Source organism: Oncorhynchus mykiss, chromosome 3 (genome assembly GCF_013265735.2).
Source record: "Oncorhynchus mykiss isolate Arlee chromosome 3, USDA_OmykA_1.1, whole genome shotgun sequence".
NCBI classification, from domain to species: Eukaryota; Metazoa; Chordata; class Actinopteri; order Salmoniformes; family Salmonidae; genus Oncorhynchus; species Oncorhynchus mykiss.
In genome coordinates this window covers 25393296-25411000 of record NC_048567.1, presented here as the reverse complement: position 1 = coordinate 25411000, position 17705 = coordinate 25393296, and positions in this window count along the sequence as shown.

Here is a 17705-nt window from a genome sequence, read left to right as displayed (position 1 = left end):
TCTTTGTGTCCGGCGGCTTTTTTGCAATCATCAGGAGTGAATGGATTTTAGTGGGTTGAGTTGGTGGATTTGTCTGCACTGATTTGAAAGAACGTTCAAATTCAAAGCAGTACCTGTTATGATGTTGATTCCTTGTTCAAGCAGGAGTAATATTATATGTGATTTCTGAACTACTATAATCACAGTGCTTGTGTGATGTCAGTTGTGACATTTACAACTACAAAATCGAAACCTACAAATGTTCTGGACTAGACTGTCCGGTCTGCAGACCACTAGCTTTGCCTGAGGCTAATACATTAACGCCACCTCATTGCCCACATTAAATATACTAAATGATTCATCCTGTTCCTTGCCCTATCTCCATTATCTAAACTACATCAATCGATTTTGTTAGATCATTGAGACCTACTTACATCTTGAATTCACTCGGTCGGAAAAGTTACAGCACCAATGGTACACTGCTATTTAATCACTGTAGGGTTAGGGTGGTGGTGATGAAATTAATGGACTGGTGACCGAAAGGAAACCACTGATGGCTCTGTTGATTGTAGTTCCGTTTCTTGATAGACTAAGGATGGCAGGCAGATGACACTGGGAGAGGGACATCACCACTGGCACCAGTAACCATTCCATGACCTTCCAATCAAAGGTCAGTGTGAAGAGCATCTGCACACTGAAAACGGTCTGTGACCCAAAGGGGAGCTCTGCAATGACCAAAGGTATGAGGAAAAGTATGACTTTGTAAAAAAGTTCTCAGATTATACATGCCACTTACACAAGTAAATGCCAAATGTATCTTGAGACATTGTTAAAAGGGACCATTGAGAATTATTGCCACCATTGTTAATAATGAGCATTGTACCACAATAATCATCTAGACTACACTGAGTGTACAAAACATTAAGATCCTAATATTGATTTGACCCCCCCTTTTGCCCTCAGAACAGCCTCAACTCGTCGGGGCAAGGTGTCGAAAACGTTCCACAGGGATGCTGGCCCATGTTGACTCCAATGCTTCCCATAGTTGTGTGAAGTTGGCTGGATGTCCTTTGGGTGGTGTACCATTTTTGATACTCACAAATGTTTAGCGTGAAAAACCCAGCAGAGTTGCAGTTCTTGGCAAAAAACAGTCATATTTGGAGTTAAAATACTGATAAACTCTCAAAATGAATTTCTCGGTTTAACATCTTTGCTGCAACACAAAGCTACTTTCTGAAACAATACAAAAGCAGGACTATAGCTATGCTATTCGTTTGTGTTGCTTCTTGCGTGAGGTTACATGGTGGAAAGATTTAATCTGATGCGTTATTTATGGTGTGCGATTATTTATTTATTTGATTATTTTGTAAATTATTTATCTATTGAATTATTAATTCATCTTCATGACATGCCTTACATTATTCATGACTTCATTTGAGATTATTGCATCTACATGCCACATTGTTGTAGTGTAGGATCGCCTTTTCACATCAAGTCAGACAAGGAAATGAAATCCACCTCTGAGGCTATTTTGTCTTGAACTGAGGAGAAGTAGAGAAATGATCCTGTAAGGATGCTATTTGCATGCAATCTGTGGTCACGCTGGAAAGAGATGGACACATTTGTCTTGTTCACATTAAGGTGTGATCTATATACTGTGTTGTTATATCCTTCTTTTGTGGCAATATCAGGTCACTATTTTGTTCATTTCCTGACTAATCAAAGTTTGTGAATCCAATATGGAAATGCAGGAAGTGTAGAATCTAACTTTAATGCAGAATGTGCTTACTTTTTTAAACACCTGCGGAAAATGAATATGATAATCAGCTGGTTGGGTGGTGTATTGGGTGCCATTTTGTTGAAGGCCTGTGTCCTGTTGCTTCCTGCATTTAAATGGCTCACAACAAAGCGACGAAAGCTGTGTTGTGTGATCAAGACAGCTGTCAGATAGACAGAATGTGGGGCATGCATTAATTCTCGATGCATAGAGCATGATTCTAAATACGACATGTTAGTCCCAAACTGTCAGTAGCCTACATGTAGAGAAATATTAGAATATTAGAGTCTGCTTTGGGAGGTTGGAATCTTTTTAGAAACTCTGCATGAGGTGCACTGATGACATTTTGCTTCATATCAATTGACATCTCTGTACATGACATGCGGGATCATCACTAGCTAGCTAGCAAAGTACAAAATGAAAGAAAGCTGTCATGTTCTATTGAGAGGAAAGAGGTGCATCATCCCAGACTGATTTATGTGTAGCAGAGATAAGAGTCCCCTGACAACACACAGTAGCAACATGATGTTCCCGTTCATCACTTCTTCTCCATTGCTGGGACTGTTGTGCATATATGAAGTATAAAATGCCACTTGATGTTAAAATCGTAAAACTGTTTGTAACTGCTTACTTTTAGGTTGAATTTGTTGTCGTGTTACAGATTCATTCTCTATAGAGACATAATTCCTTGTAATATACTGTAATGGCTCACTCATTTGAGCGCAATTTGTTTTTTTCGAAAAATACTTTTGTCCTTTCTCAATCTAAATTGTTAGTCGTTACTGGAATTGTTTAAGTTCCGTATGTGAAGCATTGTGAGATCAATACTTATATATTATATATAAACAATATATTATATACAGTATGTTCAAAATACATAATGAGTATCTACATACTGTGTATTTGTGTGAGTTGACGAGTTCACTTAAGATGAGGTATGTAAAATATGATAGAATATCCAAAATAACAAATAAAATGTCTTGAAAAACATCTGCCTAATGACATTTCCTCAACTCTTCTCATTTGAAACTTGAGATTGACAGTAAAAAAAGTAGATGAAACCGTAAATCATGCAACATATTGTAAAATGTATTTCTGTCTTCTCGCGCTCTATAATGAAGCAGTCATTATGATTATTTTATAGGACTGAAGTTTTTAAAAACTACAAGAATGCATTACTCTGCATAATGAACAGATGTTGTGGCAACAAGCACATACATTATGCATAAAAAATTATTTCAATTTTGATTGTAGATGCTGATTTATTGAGACAAGTCTAGCTTACAACAGTAATGGATTTAGGATATGCTTTTGTTGTGTTATTTCCATAATTAATAATAGGGAGGCATAACATTATATATGCTTTGTATTTATAAAGATGAGAACACTTTAGCTATAATAAATAAAATGCTGCTCGCTAATCTTAAAAACCATACCAAGTTAATTATACATAAAACCTAAACCATTCTCACAGAAAAAATGCCTAGTTTTAGAAATGGTGTTGTTTGGGCTTTGCTTCCTGCTTTTTAAGGTTTGTTCTCCATTTCCGAATGTGATTAAGAGACTTAAGTACAATCACGTTAAATTTGACAGAAATCCCTGCAATAGCTTTAGTGGTAAGATCATGGGGCAAAGTGTGTAATCTGTAGGGTACTTATGAGAGTGTGAGTCAGTTTGCCTAGAAGAGTAGAGAAAGTGTCTGGTAGTACTTAAGGTCATCACCTCATTGGTGTGGGGTCAAAGATGACCATATGAGGTACTGCAATAACCATTATGTAGAGACAGAGTCACAACATTCTTCCAGAAATAACTTGGGAAACAGTTCTCATAGTTTTTGGTACACCCAAATGCCACATGAAGTAGAATGAAGTTTGGCTTCACACAGTAGAATTAATGATTTGAAGGCACATAGTTGGTAAATAATTGATTCTAGCCCTGAGGATGGTTAGGAGCTGAGTAAAAGACTAATAAATCATTTGTGGTGCTGCCAGTTGTCACTTCCAATTATTTCTGGGTTTGTGATAAACTGCTGCACCTGCCAGCTGCTGGACCTGCCATCCCTTGGAGCAGAAAGGGACAACTTTGCCCAAACTTTGCACCCTTGCCTTGCCACAGGTCCCCCCAGGCTATTGCTCTTGAACTTCTAGGAGCCTGTGTCAGCTTGGTAATGTTGATCAAAAGAAAGATGCAAATTACACCTTATCCAGGATAAGTCATCTGCGATTCCTACAGTTAGTTTAGAGACGGCTTCATTTGGTACAGTGGTATGAGTTTGGGTACTCATTTGACATGCCACAGTCAGTTTGAAAAACTGCTCAGCCAGTCCAATATGTCTTAGGGATATAAAATGTACAGTTTCTTTTGTGGAATTTGTGTAAAATATGTACCTATTCAGTCAGCCAGGGATGACACTGGAGTTTTCTGAGAAAGATTCTACTTTTTCCCACTTGATGATCCAGCTACAATAATGAACCCTCAAGCGCCCTCGATAACCCAGGAGCATTCAATCCCCCGGAGGACATCTTGCCATAGCATGGCTCACGGAACAGTATTCCACATTCCACATATGAAGAGAGAGTGATTCAAATGTTAATGAACTAGTCCTTAAAGAAGGCGACCTCCAACGCATTTGCCACCTGTGCTAGAGCGAGGCGGAATGGCCCTTGAAGTCGGGAAGTGTTGCGCAAACAGTCCTCTACACCAGGTGCAATCAACACTCCGGGAAAGGGTCTCCGGTTGGGAAATATCCATGTGGGAGCCTTGTATGGGATCTTATTAGGTAATGACAGAGTAGGAGGTAATCAAGTTGAGATTGTTGTTCTTCCGAAAGAGGACAAAAGGAACCACTGGAGTTGAGTAGCTGATTCTTAAAAAAATACAAATATGAATATATATTTGAATTGAAAGCAGGATTTTTTTTTTCTCGGGTACTGTGATGGATCTTATGGTGGTCTTAATTTATTTTGTTCGCAGTTGCCCCAAACGATTTACTTTCAACCTGGTATTTGATGAGAGAAAACGCCCTTATGTATCTGAATTATTAAGCTTCTTAAAAACAGGTCTATCACCCCCCCCCCCATTTCTTGAACATATAAATTACACTGATTAACACTGTTGTACATTCACATTTATTTTCACTTTACTTCAATACAACAGATTGCATATTGTAGCAATGTGAGAATGTGTCTAGGTGTAAAAACATGTTTAATTCTGTGCAACAACAACACTTTGCCATTGTTAACATATCTGAGATGTGTCAAAAATGCTCATGTTTTGTCACACGTTCAAATGAAACTAATGCACAATGTAAAACAACAGAGAGCTTGTCAAGTGGATAATTACAGAGTTCCAGATCACAAGGTTCTGTAGACCCACTCTGAGGAATAGTGCTTAGAGCCCTGAACTGAATTGCATCTATACGAAGACACTGTGTTGCATCGTTGGATGTTTGAAGAAGACAGAGCTCTTACATTCTCTTTTATAAGATTTATAAATACGTTTTTGCCTTTGCGATCAAACCTAATTTCAGTATACTGTATCAGAAGCAAAACACTATTATTGCTGTCTGTGGACAATAGGAGAAGATCTGCTATATAATTTTATATAAAGACAATTATTTGATATAATGGAACAGTTTGACCAGAATACACATCATGTGTGCCACATGACTCCTATGACTAAGTAATGTTGTCTCTTTGGTTGTAATGTACAATGCTAACATTGTGTTTGACAGGTGATAGATGGAGAGTAGAGGAGCGTTAAATAGACACTAGTGCAGTGCAGTCCATCTGTGAGGCTGAGCCGGAGATGGAAACACAGAACGTGGTGGGAACCCCAGAGGAGAAGGAGCAGACTCCAACAGCATTAGCGAGAGGTGTCCCTGCCTTCACCACAGCTTTCACGCTTCACTCCTCCTCCAATGCAAATGAGAGGCAACACAAGTTATCCATTTGAGATATCGAGGTGGTATAGAGATAAAACATGCACTTACGCACCCCGGTCATGAGAATAATCAGCAAGGGACCGGCAGTCTGTTTATCTGTCACCCGCATTAGTGCAAGCAGTCGCTCTCTGCAGGTGGCATCAAATATTAAAGTGTAACCTCGTTTCGCTAACTGACCAGAGCAAACTTGCCACTTGTGTGTGTCCTGGGTCGGGCAAAGGTGAATGATTTATTGATGTTGTTTTTTAACAAATGGGGTGCCTGTCCCCTGTTTACAGTGTGAAGGTCTCTGATTCTCATTCCTCTCAGTGCGCTTTCTGAGATTGGAGCTTTGACCTTGTTATGACATCATTGGGGGGGGGGATCATCCACTTTTTCAAGCTCATTTAGGGCGCTTTCACATATCCCCTTATGATCCGGATCGTTGAGCGTTTGGACCCTGTAAAGCATGTGTGAAAAGCAAACGAGCCCTGGCTGAAATTAATCCTGGACCTGCGTGAGTACGGGGTGCGTCTTTCTTTTCCCCAATGCAATTAAGCCAAAACCACGCCCCCGTTATTCAGCGGGGCATTCTACCATGCTTTGAGCGCTCTCCAAGTCTCCAAGTCCGGACGTCAATATCACATAGCGCAAAATTTCAGTCACTGATTAATAACATTTGCCCTTGTATTTCAAGATTGAAAAATACAATAACAATGTTGTGGACCGAGCTAGCCATTAACGTCCCTTAAGCTCAAAGACAGATTCAATGGCTGTAGCATAGCGCATTCGACTGAATGATTGGCTAATCAATATTTGAGAAATGATGAATAATAAGCATATGCTTTTACCTGATAATAGACTACTAATGATAATATAACAACTTCAAATACCGAGCTAGTAACATTATGTTAGCTGACCTTCAATTTAGGGAGACATTTTTACAACTCATTGAAACTCTGAAAATAAACACATGGGCAAATGTTACCAAACATGATAATAATAGGCCTGCATTACGGTAGGCAGCTAATTGTTAAATGACACTTTCCACCCTTACCTTACCACTGTCTCTGTGAAAACACCCGTAAGAATACCCTCAATTATACTTTGAACAGTCAATCAAAAGAGGAGTTCTGAAGTGCTACCAAAGCTACATATATTCTGTCTTTTAGAGGCATAACACAATCTAATAGAAGAGATAGATGTGTAGTTCTCACAGTTTTGAGACAAAAGTAACCAACAGGTAGATAATAGCTGACGCCTAGTTAATTCAATTTGTTGCCATATTGTTCCCTCTTGGCTCCTTGTGGAGCAGATATTAAAGTGTATGTAGGCCCACAGAAAACAAACATGTTACAGCACTGTCATAAATGTATACACTGAAGCACAAAAGTAAAAAGCACGTGGTCTGATTCTGAGCAGAGCTTCTCTGGCGCAGGACGTCAGCGCTTCATAGCTTGCCAGGGAAGCTGGACGCGTCTGTGCGAGATATGTTGATGATTTGGAGTGAGTGGTGGTGAAGGGGAGGGAGGGAGGTCGGCAGGCAGTCATCTGGGATCTGCGAGGAACAACAGCGTTGCTCCTGTGCGCCTGCTCCCTGACACCCCTCTAATCTGATAACGGATGAGGACAGGTTGCCTTCCCTGTACCTGGCAAGTACCTTCCCAACCTGCACAGGCGGATTTCTGTGGATAAGGCCCGGTATTGGCAAACGCAGGGATCCTCTGGAGAATAGTTAAAGGGTGATTAATCATTGTTTAGGCATGGAATGCGCCGGGAAGAATGGGAAAGCACCATTCCACACACTCGGAAGCAATTAATCCCTGTGATCTCCTCCAGGTTTGTCTTGTAGATAAGTCAGGGTACAAAACTGTTCCTAATTCATCAACCCACTCATGCCATCCGGCATAAAACACACCATTTATTTCCAATCATTTATAGTCAAAAACATTTTTTTTTAAAAGAGTGACTTTGGCACATCCAAGTGTGCCTTATATTAGCTTCATATAAACTAAGTACCCTAGATTACAATGGGAATCTTGTTTTATTGTGCACATCTGGTGGAGTCACAATGCATTTTCGCATTCGCTGGCTGAATTGTTTAGTGATTGTGGCATAAATCATTTTACTAATCAGAAACATAAGTGACGTGGAGCCATCTCCCCTGTTTGAAACAAAGGAACAACATATGGCTCAAAAAGCACTCAGGCCTTTTATTTCCAAAGTATGTAACCTGTGTGTAAACCAACATTATTGGATTGATATGCATTTTTCTTTCATTCTGGGAATTTCTTCCCTATCTCCTATCCTCACCAATGACTTCAATAGTGGATTAAGAAAACATATCTTCTCCGTCATTATATATTTTATTCACAACTTGAGTGCAGTTATATTAAACATAAGACATCCTCATGGTCTGTTTTAAGATAAATTCATGTACTGTAAATACATTTTCACTTAAACGTTATAAAAACAGATAGCATACTGTTTGTACGATCCCTGTGCATAAATACATTGAACGTCACAAAGCTACAGTTAACTCCTTTAATAAAGTGCATTGACAGACGAATCTAAAACGACACTGATATGAAGAGATTAATTCCTTTATTACAAGTGTGCCTCTTTCTGGGTCTCTGTGCATAGTTTCCAAAATCAAATTTGCCTCTTAAAATGGGGGGAAAATAGACATGGGTGCCAATAACAGTAAAATGGCTCCTGTTTTAATTGCATCATTACATACCCAATATCTGCTGCCTGCCTGCCAATATCAATATTGCCATAGCATGGGTGGAATATAGATGACCCAGGGTATGCGTGGGTCTTCCATGAGTGCCTTCATGCCAGGCTCATCCCACTGCCCGCTGTGCAGGGAATGGAGAAGTAGGCAGGATTGCAGCTCGTCTTCCTAATGTCCCCCCATATTCCCTTAATTGCTGACGGATCTTGTTTGGATTTTGATGGCAGCTCGGAATCGCTAGTTGCAACACATAGGAATTGATAGGTCTGCTGGGAAGTATCATGTTACTCTAACTGTGTGTGTGTGTGTGTGTGTGTGTGTGTGTGTGTGTGTGTGTGTGTGTGTGTGTGTGTGTGTGTGTGTGTGTGCGTGCATGGGTGCGTGCGTGTGTTTGTGTGTGTGTTTGATGTTGAAAAATACTGTATACAGAGCAAGAAGGTATGTGCCTCGTACATAGCATACTACATGTACAAGCTTTAAGTGTGTCCTGAACAGGGGTCTTAAGTGCTGGAGTAGTGTATGTTATCCATGCTGCGTTCATGTGTAGCCTACAGTGCAACAAAATGGATGATGAGAGGACCACAGCCACAGAAGTGTTCCTTACCAACAACACCGGTGTTATAACAGAGTAGATGAGGCCTTTAGTCTAAGATATCTAATGACTGTTATAACTTTATACTTTTCTGAGAAATACCCCCATCTGATGAAGTATTCTATTGCAGGTATACAAAAGGGCTAATTTGCAGTCAGCACAGCAACTGTGTAAATATGGGACAGTAACACAACTGCTTTGAGGAAAGCAAATTAGATCTTGGAGGTCCCACCACGAAGGCAACTTCACATCTTCACATTAATGCATTCAGGACTGGAGAATGAAAGGTAATTTTCCTCTTTAAATATTTCATTCTAGCTTAAAATGTAGACCATAATTAGAGCTCCCTAATGGCGAGAGCATCCAGTTTGTCCGTTTTAGTTAGGTTGTTGTTTACCTATTAATTATATATAATATCTCGTCATATAGTTTTGATGCTAACAGATGGCGCACGGAGCTAGCAAGGGTTAGAAGCAAGTTAGGACTTGGCAATGTGCTGTAGTTTATTAGTGAGATCCATCCCTGCTCTAATCCACTCCCAATCTCACTTCCTCACCATAAAACAACATGCTTGTAAAGTAGATTAGGCTATGTCACAATCAGTAAAATGTGGACACCGTGTCATTTTTGGAGACAAAGTTTTTGACTTAACATCACGACTGCAAGCAAAAAAGTGGTAGAAGCGCATTCTAACGTCACTAACTGTATTCAACTTTAGCTTGCTGGTTAACTAACTAGGCTAACTGTGTGGCAAAACAATTATTTACTTACTGTTAGTTAGCTCCCACACAGCCAGGACTGGGAATTGCCAGGGACCTCATGATATGAGATTATCACGACACTTAGGTGCCGATACGATATGTATTGTGATTCTCATGATTCTATGTGTATTCGATACTGCGATTTACTGTTCTAAACATATTGCTCTCTTCACACTGAGTATACCAAACATTAGGAACACCTTCCTAACACCAGCCCTTTTGCCCTCAGAACATCCTCAATTCATTGGGGCTTGGACTCTACAAGGTGTTGAAAGCGTTCCACAGGGATGCTGGCCTATGTCGACTCCAATGCTTCCCACTGTTGTGTCAAGTTGGCTGGATGTCCTTTGGGAGGTGGACCATTCTTGACACACACTGGAAACTGTTGAGCATGAAACACCAAGCAGCGTTGTGGTTCTTGACACAAATAGGTGCGTCTGGCACCTACTGCCATACCTCGTTCAAAGGCACTTAAATATTTTGTCTAGCCATTGTCTCAAGACTTAAAAATCTTTCTTTAACCTGTCTCCTCCTGTTCATCTACACTGATTGAATTTTTCAAGTGACCTCAATAAGGGATCATAGCTTTCACCTGGATTCACCTGGTCAGTCTATGCCATGGAAAGAGCAGGTATTCTTAATGTTTTGTATGTCTGCTGCAGAGAGACAAGAGCATGAGAAAATGAGCTTTGATCAGTCATGGCAATTAAAGTGCTGAAAACATGGCTCACTATTTAGAAAAAAGATGGAGAACAAGCTATAAGATGAAAAATACTGGAGTTTTGGAGCAGGTACAGCCCACTAGCGTTAACTAACTCTACCTACTTGGAGTGAAATAAAGCAATAAGGCCCGAGGGGGTGTGATATATGGCCAATATACCATGGCTTAGGGCTGTTCTTAGGGACGACACAACCCCTGAGGTGCCTTATTGCTATTATAAACTGTAATTAGTGCAATAAAAATACATGTTTTGTCATACCCGTGGTACTGTATACGGTCTGATATACCACGGCTGTCAGCCAATCAGCATTCAGGGCTCGAACAACCCAGTTTATAAGTATCAATATAATATTGTCCAAAATCATATTGTGATGCCTCCCAAACCAATAAGGAGTCTCCACTAATGTTTATATTTGGAACATCTCCAAGTGTACTAGGGGGTGCTTATATTTGTCCATTTTCATTCCATGTGTGTTTTTTTGTGTTTTTTTGCATATCCCAACTCACCTTGAGACGACCTCAGAGAGTGGGGTCACAGCCAGCGAACCTGAAGCAATTAGGGTAAAGTGCCTTGCTCAAGGGCACATCAACAGATTTTCACCTTGTCAGCTTGGGGTTTGGAACCTGCAACCTTTTCGGTTACCTGCCCAATGCTCCTAACCTCTAGGCAACCTGCCACTCTACTCTGAGGTGGGCCTTCAGTCGCAACTAATGATGCACCGATATGACATTTTTAGCCGATACCGATATCCGATATATTCCTTGACAAAAAACACAATACCGATAACCGATATTGAACATTTTTGCTGCCTCCGGACCAGGGACTGTAGTGATGCCTCTTGCACTGAGATGCAGTGCCTTAGACCACTGCGTCCATGTGTGTGTATATTAATAAGAATATGTACATAAAAATATATGAATGAGCGATGGCCGAACGGCATAGGCAAGATGCAGTAGATGGTATAGAGTACAGTATATACATATGAGATGAGTAATGTAGGGTATAGAGTACAGTATATACATATGAGATGAGTAATGTAGGGTATGTAAACATTATATAAGTGGTATTGTTTAAAGTGGCTAGTGATACATTTATTACATCAATTTTTTCATTATTAAAGTGGCTGGAGTTGAGTCAGTATGTTGGCAGCAGCCACTCAATGTTACTGATGGCTGTTTAACAGTCTGATGGCCTTGAGATAGAAGCTGTTTTTCAGTCTCTCAGTCCCCGCTTTGATGAACCAGTACCGACCTCGCCTTCTGGATGATAGCGGGGTGAACAGGGAGTGGCTCGGGTGGTTGTTGTCCTTGATGATCTTTTTGGCCTTCCTGTGACTTCGGGTGGTGTAGGTGTCCTGAAGGGCTGTTAGTTTGTCCCCGGTGATGCGTTGTGCAACATAATCTGTTTCAGTAGCTATAGTTAGCTATGCTGCAAGGAGGCATAAGGACTGCAGATGTGGCCAGGGCAATAAATTGCAATGTCCGTACTGTGAGACGCCTAAGACAGCACTACAGGGAGACAGGACGGACAGCTGATCATCCTCACAGTGGCAGACCACGTGTAACACCTGTACAGGATCGGTACATCCGAACATCACACCTGCGGGACAGATCAGGATGGCAACAGCAACTGCCCGAGTTACACCGGGAACGCACAATCCCTCCATCAGTGCTCAGACTGTCTGCAATAGGCTGAGAGAGGCTGGACTGAGGGCTTGTAGGCCTGTTGTAAGGCAGGTCCACGCCAGACATCACCGGCAACAACGTCACCTATGGGCACAAACCCACCATCGCTGGACCAGAAAGGACTGGCAAAAAGTGCTCTTCACTGACGAGTCGTGGTTTTGTCTCACCAGGGGTGATGGTCGGATTCACATTTATCGTTGAAGGAGGCCTGTACTCTGGAGCGGGATTGATTTGGAGGTGGAGGGTCCGTCATGGTCTGGGGCGGTGTGTCACAGCATCATTGGACTGAGCTTGTTGTCATTGCAGGCAATCTGAACGCTGTGCGTTACAGGGAAGACATCCTCCTCATGTGGTACCCTTCCTGCAGACTCATCCTGACATGACCCTCCAGCATGACAATGCCACCAGCCATACTGCTCGTTCTCTGCGTGATTTCATGCAAGACAGGAATGTCAGTGTTCTGCCATGGCCAGCGAAGAGCCTGGATCTTAATCCCATTGAGCACGTCTGGGACCTGTTGGATCGGAGGGTGAGGGCTAGGGCCATTCCCCCATGGCTAGGGCCATGTCCGGGAACTTGCAGGTGCCTTGGTGGAAGAGTGGGGTAACATCTCACAGCAAGAACTGGGAAATCTGGTGCAGTCCATGAGGAGGAGATGCACTCAAGTACTTAATGAAGCTGGTGGCCACACCAGATACCAACTGTTACTTTTGATTTTGACCCCCCCTTTGTTCAGGGACACATGTTAAGTTTGCTGAGTTAAGTTTGTTAAGTTTACTGAAAATAAACGCAGTTGACAGTAAGAGGACGTTTCTTTTTTTGCTGAGTTTAGCTGGGTGCCATCATCTAAAATAACCCTAATTTATAAGACAGTTCATAAATGGTTGGATCCATTTATGTGAAGCTGGCCACAATAAGGATTAGCCACAATAGTGGACTTTGCGGTTAGCATTAATAGCATAATTCTACGATTTGTATTCATTTGCATCACTGTTAATGACATACTTTTATTTTCAAGGAAAACTGCAAATTCCACTATTGTGCCTAATCCTTACTGTGGCTAGCTTCACAACACATAACCCGGTCCGGTCGAGCCTCCCTAGTCAGATGAAGCTAGCTGGCTGCTTATAACGTTAGCTTTGGGCAACAAGGTTAAATAGCTGGTTAGCTATTTATGTCCATGAACTGAAGTTCAATTTCAATAGGCGAACAACAAGTGGCAACCTAGCAAATACTTGCTCACAAGGATTCCTAAGAATAATGAAAATGACTGTTGTTTCTACTGGTCATTGTTTTCAGGCTGGTTTATTTGGTGCTAGCTAGGTACCAAGCTAATGCTAGCTTCCCCAGAAGTTGCGGTCAAACAAATTATGCTTTATTACCAATGCGGTATTGTAAACACATAATTCGTGGCATGGGTTGCTTGTTTGCAGACTTTTTTGTACAGCTTTGACAGTGCTACTGTATCTTTTTTGACATGCAAAGACGCAAACAGCGTTCCATAGTATGTATGTCGTGAAGCTAATAGCAGTGACACTATTACTGTGTAACTCAGGTAGAGCAACATCTGAAAAATAGTGCACTTGGTAGTGTGTACCGGTGCTCGACCAGTCGTCTAAAGCCAACATCACCCACGACAGAGAATGGTTGATTGTCAAGGGCAAGGAAATCTATTATCTTGGTTTTAATGGATTTCGCCTTTGAGTTGTCTCACTGAAATGTTCTTACTCTTTCCAATGACTGCTCAACTTGTTGACTGCTTGATCCACACAGCAGACATTGTGTGGGCTAGGTTAGGAATGCTGTGTTGCACGTGTAGTGCAAAATGTTACATGGCGTTATTATAGGTTATATAGGTACTGTATGCACGGTAGCTTTGACATCGATTTTTAACACCGCCGTTAAACTAGACATCTGCCGATATCGATGTTGGCATTTTTAGCTAATATCGGACGATTCCGATATGTTCACCGATATATCGTGGATCCCTAGTTGCAACCAATAGCATCTGTCTGGCTACTGAAAATGCATTCTAAAAAGCTAGTTGTCCCTGCCATAGGGGGAATTGAGTGATTGAATCAAGTTTCTTGACTCACTTTGTTCTTCAGAGAAATGTATATTTCATTGATTTCATAGATCATTTGATTGGCATAACTAACTGCATGTTTTTGTAAATGCCATTTTTTTTATACTTCAGTTTTTCTCTTCCATGTTTCTCTCTGCCCTGACAGTGTAATGGGGCTTAGGTGATGGATAGCTTTGAACCCTTAACAATGGCTCCAGAGCAATTTATTTGCTAACAATCCCCATTCTTCATAATGTGACATGACATGCCTATTAGATGCATGAAGGCCTCCTTGAGTTCATGGGATAATCTTCTTTTTTTTCTCAGTGGAGGTTGAAGGTTACAGTTTACGTCAGGAAGGACAAACATGCATGCAAATGCAAACTACTTTATAGAGCCAACATCTAGTTGGCCAAGTGCTTTACCATTGACGACTTTACCTATGACGGAAGTAACAGTTTGACAATAGTATGATAAGAATGGGGACTGTGTCTGTGAAGCATCAGGAGTTGAGTCATGTTTGTGTCTGGCTGTTGTTGTTGCATCTGCTTTAACTCTGGGGCTGTATATCTGGATCTGGCTGACTGTTATTGTTGTCTCTAGACGATGGTTCTGTGATTGATGGACGAGGTCCAGGACATCTCGATCGACAGCTGTTGATAGCTCTGAAATGGAGAGCAGCAGTCGGAGCGTAACAATGAGCTCATTGCTCTCTGGGCCTGGTTTGGTCGCCAGCTGAGAAGCCCCGGCAGAGGGGCACCTCATGAATTTCAACTTGGGCCACAAGCGTGAGCAGTGAGCACACATGGTGACTACTGTGCTAGGAAAGAGAGAAAGAAATCAACTACTCGCTCTTCAACTACTCTCCTTACTCATCCGTTCTGTTGAAAGACACAAGATTGTAGTTTATCACGTAAGCATCTTACAAACATCGGATACAGTCAATGACCAGATCCCAAGATGAAGTCAAGACACAGTTGGAGCCTGAGATCCCATTCAAGGAAAAAGCATTCGTCTCCATGGTATAATGTTATAAAGTCATACACTGGAGAAGACCTTGCAATAAGCTGTTGTTCCATGTGTTTCATACTCTACATATCCTCAGAGGTTAGAACCGAAGCCAAATTTGTATTCTGGTGGAGTTGATTTCTCCCCAAGCTTAATTAAGGTACATTCTAAATTGCGGTTCATCATTTGCTTTATATAATTTTAAAACAAGGAATTATGTGGCAGCTGTTTATTTTTTATATTAAAAAAGAAAACATTACACTGAATGATTTGGCATCTCCGTATTTTGTGTCTTAGCCCCATATTATGGGAATTCTTGGTTTGTACAATGATTAAATGCTTAATAAAAAATTAATTGTTGTTGCCAACATCTGTATTGTAGGACTAACGACTCACTGGAGTGTGTGAGTATTGTAAAGTTTCCAAACACGTCGTTCAAAAAAACCCTGGAAAGTTCACCGAAGAGTATGCCTTCCTCATTACCAAGCTACTTCTGCATCTGCGATTAGACGGAGAACATCTTTAATTGCTTTAAAATCTGAATGCATGATAAGAATGGATTAATTTGATTTTTCTTTTTCTACAAGTAGCAGATGGTTTATGTCTTCGTAATGCTCATGTTGTAAAATGAGATCCCCAGCTTGTCTGTGATTGGTCACTGTTAATGAAGCATACTGTGCTGATTATTGATTTAGAAAATGAGGATGACACGAGTATTGTGTGTTGCTGTAATAAATTAAAGATGATGCTTTTTTTAATAGCCGGCAGAAACACAACTTAAATAATGTAAAATATTAGATTTTCCATTCAGGTGGTCTCTGGCACGTCAAAGTAATTTTATTGTTTATTAAAAAAGATGCACTTTTATAGTTGCCGCTAACAAGCAGATGGTCGACTTGACTTATTTGTGTTTTGTGTTTCTGAATGACCGATCAGATGCATGATGGGAAATGCAATGAGCTGCTTGTCAGGAGAGAAACAATTCACAGGAGAGGGGCCTCCAAAGCTGTGTACATTCCCAATTTACTCCCCAGTTTTAAGGTTAGTAATTTTTTTGCATTACTATTGGCTGTTGCGAGAGCAGCTGTTCCACGGCCCCTTCCCTTCCGAATTACCCTCCTCACACTGACAGACAGGCAGGCAGCTGATGGGGAGACTGTGTGCATGCGGAAATCCCGTTGAGCCATGGAAATAATGTTGTGTATCAGAGGGAATGACTGGCTGTCCTAGAGGATGGGCTGAAGGTCCAGCTTGGGCTTCAGGGGGTTGAAACCCAGTCTTTGTGAACACCAAGGGGTGGTCTGGGTTAATATGGAAAGCAGGTTGCCTCTTGTTGGCCATGGTTTGTGGAGTTGGATTGGAGTTTGCTGGTCTTTCCACTCAACAATCTGATTTAGTGTACAAAATAAGACCTGGCAGTCTTTAACTCCCTAAAGTGTATTGCCTTGGATGGAAATTAGATATTGAAATACAGACACTTATTCACAATACTTTTGGGGAAAAGTTATTCTCTTGTTTGTGTAATTGAATTGGCAGGTGAGTGGCAGAGTAGTGAATCTAAACATGTTTTTTGTTTGGACCCAAACTTTAACCACTCGCTACCATGCCTAAACTTAACCTTACAGTAACCCCTAACACTAACCAATCGCTACTTTGCTCAATACACACATATATAAACATTTAACTATGCACAAACTCATGAAATAGTGTTGGTCAAACAACATGGACTTGTACCAGGTTAACACCAAGGAATACTCTTCCTACAGTAGGCACATATTATTTCAAAGCGAATTGCTGCATTTGCTTACATCACTGAAAACCAAAGAAGTACACATCAGCCCTGTCCTCGAGTAAAGGACGTCACGCTGCTTGCTTAGCGTGTAACACTTCCTCCTGATTTGACCTCTGCCTTGCTAGCACACGTGACCAACCACCTGAAGTTTCTTGCCAGACGGTGCCATGCGAAAAGCTAGCAATTCGGTGGCAACACTTCAGGCTGAAGAGTGAGTATCACGCATCACCATTAGCTACATTCACCCCTCAAACTTACTCAACAGCGATCCCAGCGTTGAGCTGAGTGCAACTGTAGATCCGGGTCACAGCATCACTGTAAAGGATGGCATGCTGCTTGCTAAGGTACAGTGGTGTAAAAAGGACCCAATTGTCATACTTGAGTAAAAGTAAAGATACCTTCATATAAAATGACATTGTAAGTCACACAGTAAAATACTACTTGAGTAAAAGTCAAAGTATTTGGTTTTAAATATACTTAAATATAAGAATCAAAAGTAAATGTAATTGCTAAAATATACTTAGTATCAAAAGTAAAAGTAAATGCTATGAATCATTTCAAATTCCTTATATGAAGCAAACCAGACGGCACAATTTTCTTGTTTTTTTATTTACTGACAGCCAGGGGTACACTCCAACACTCATAAATAATTTACAAATGAAGCA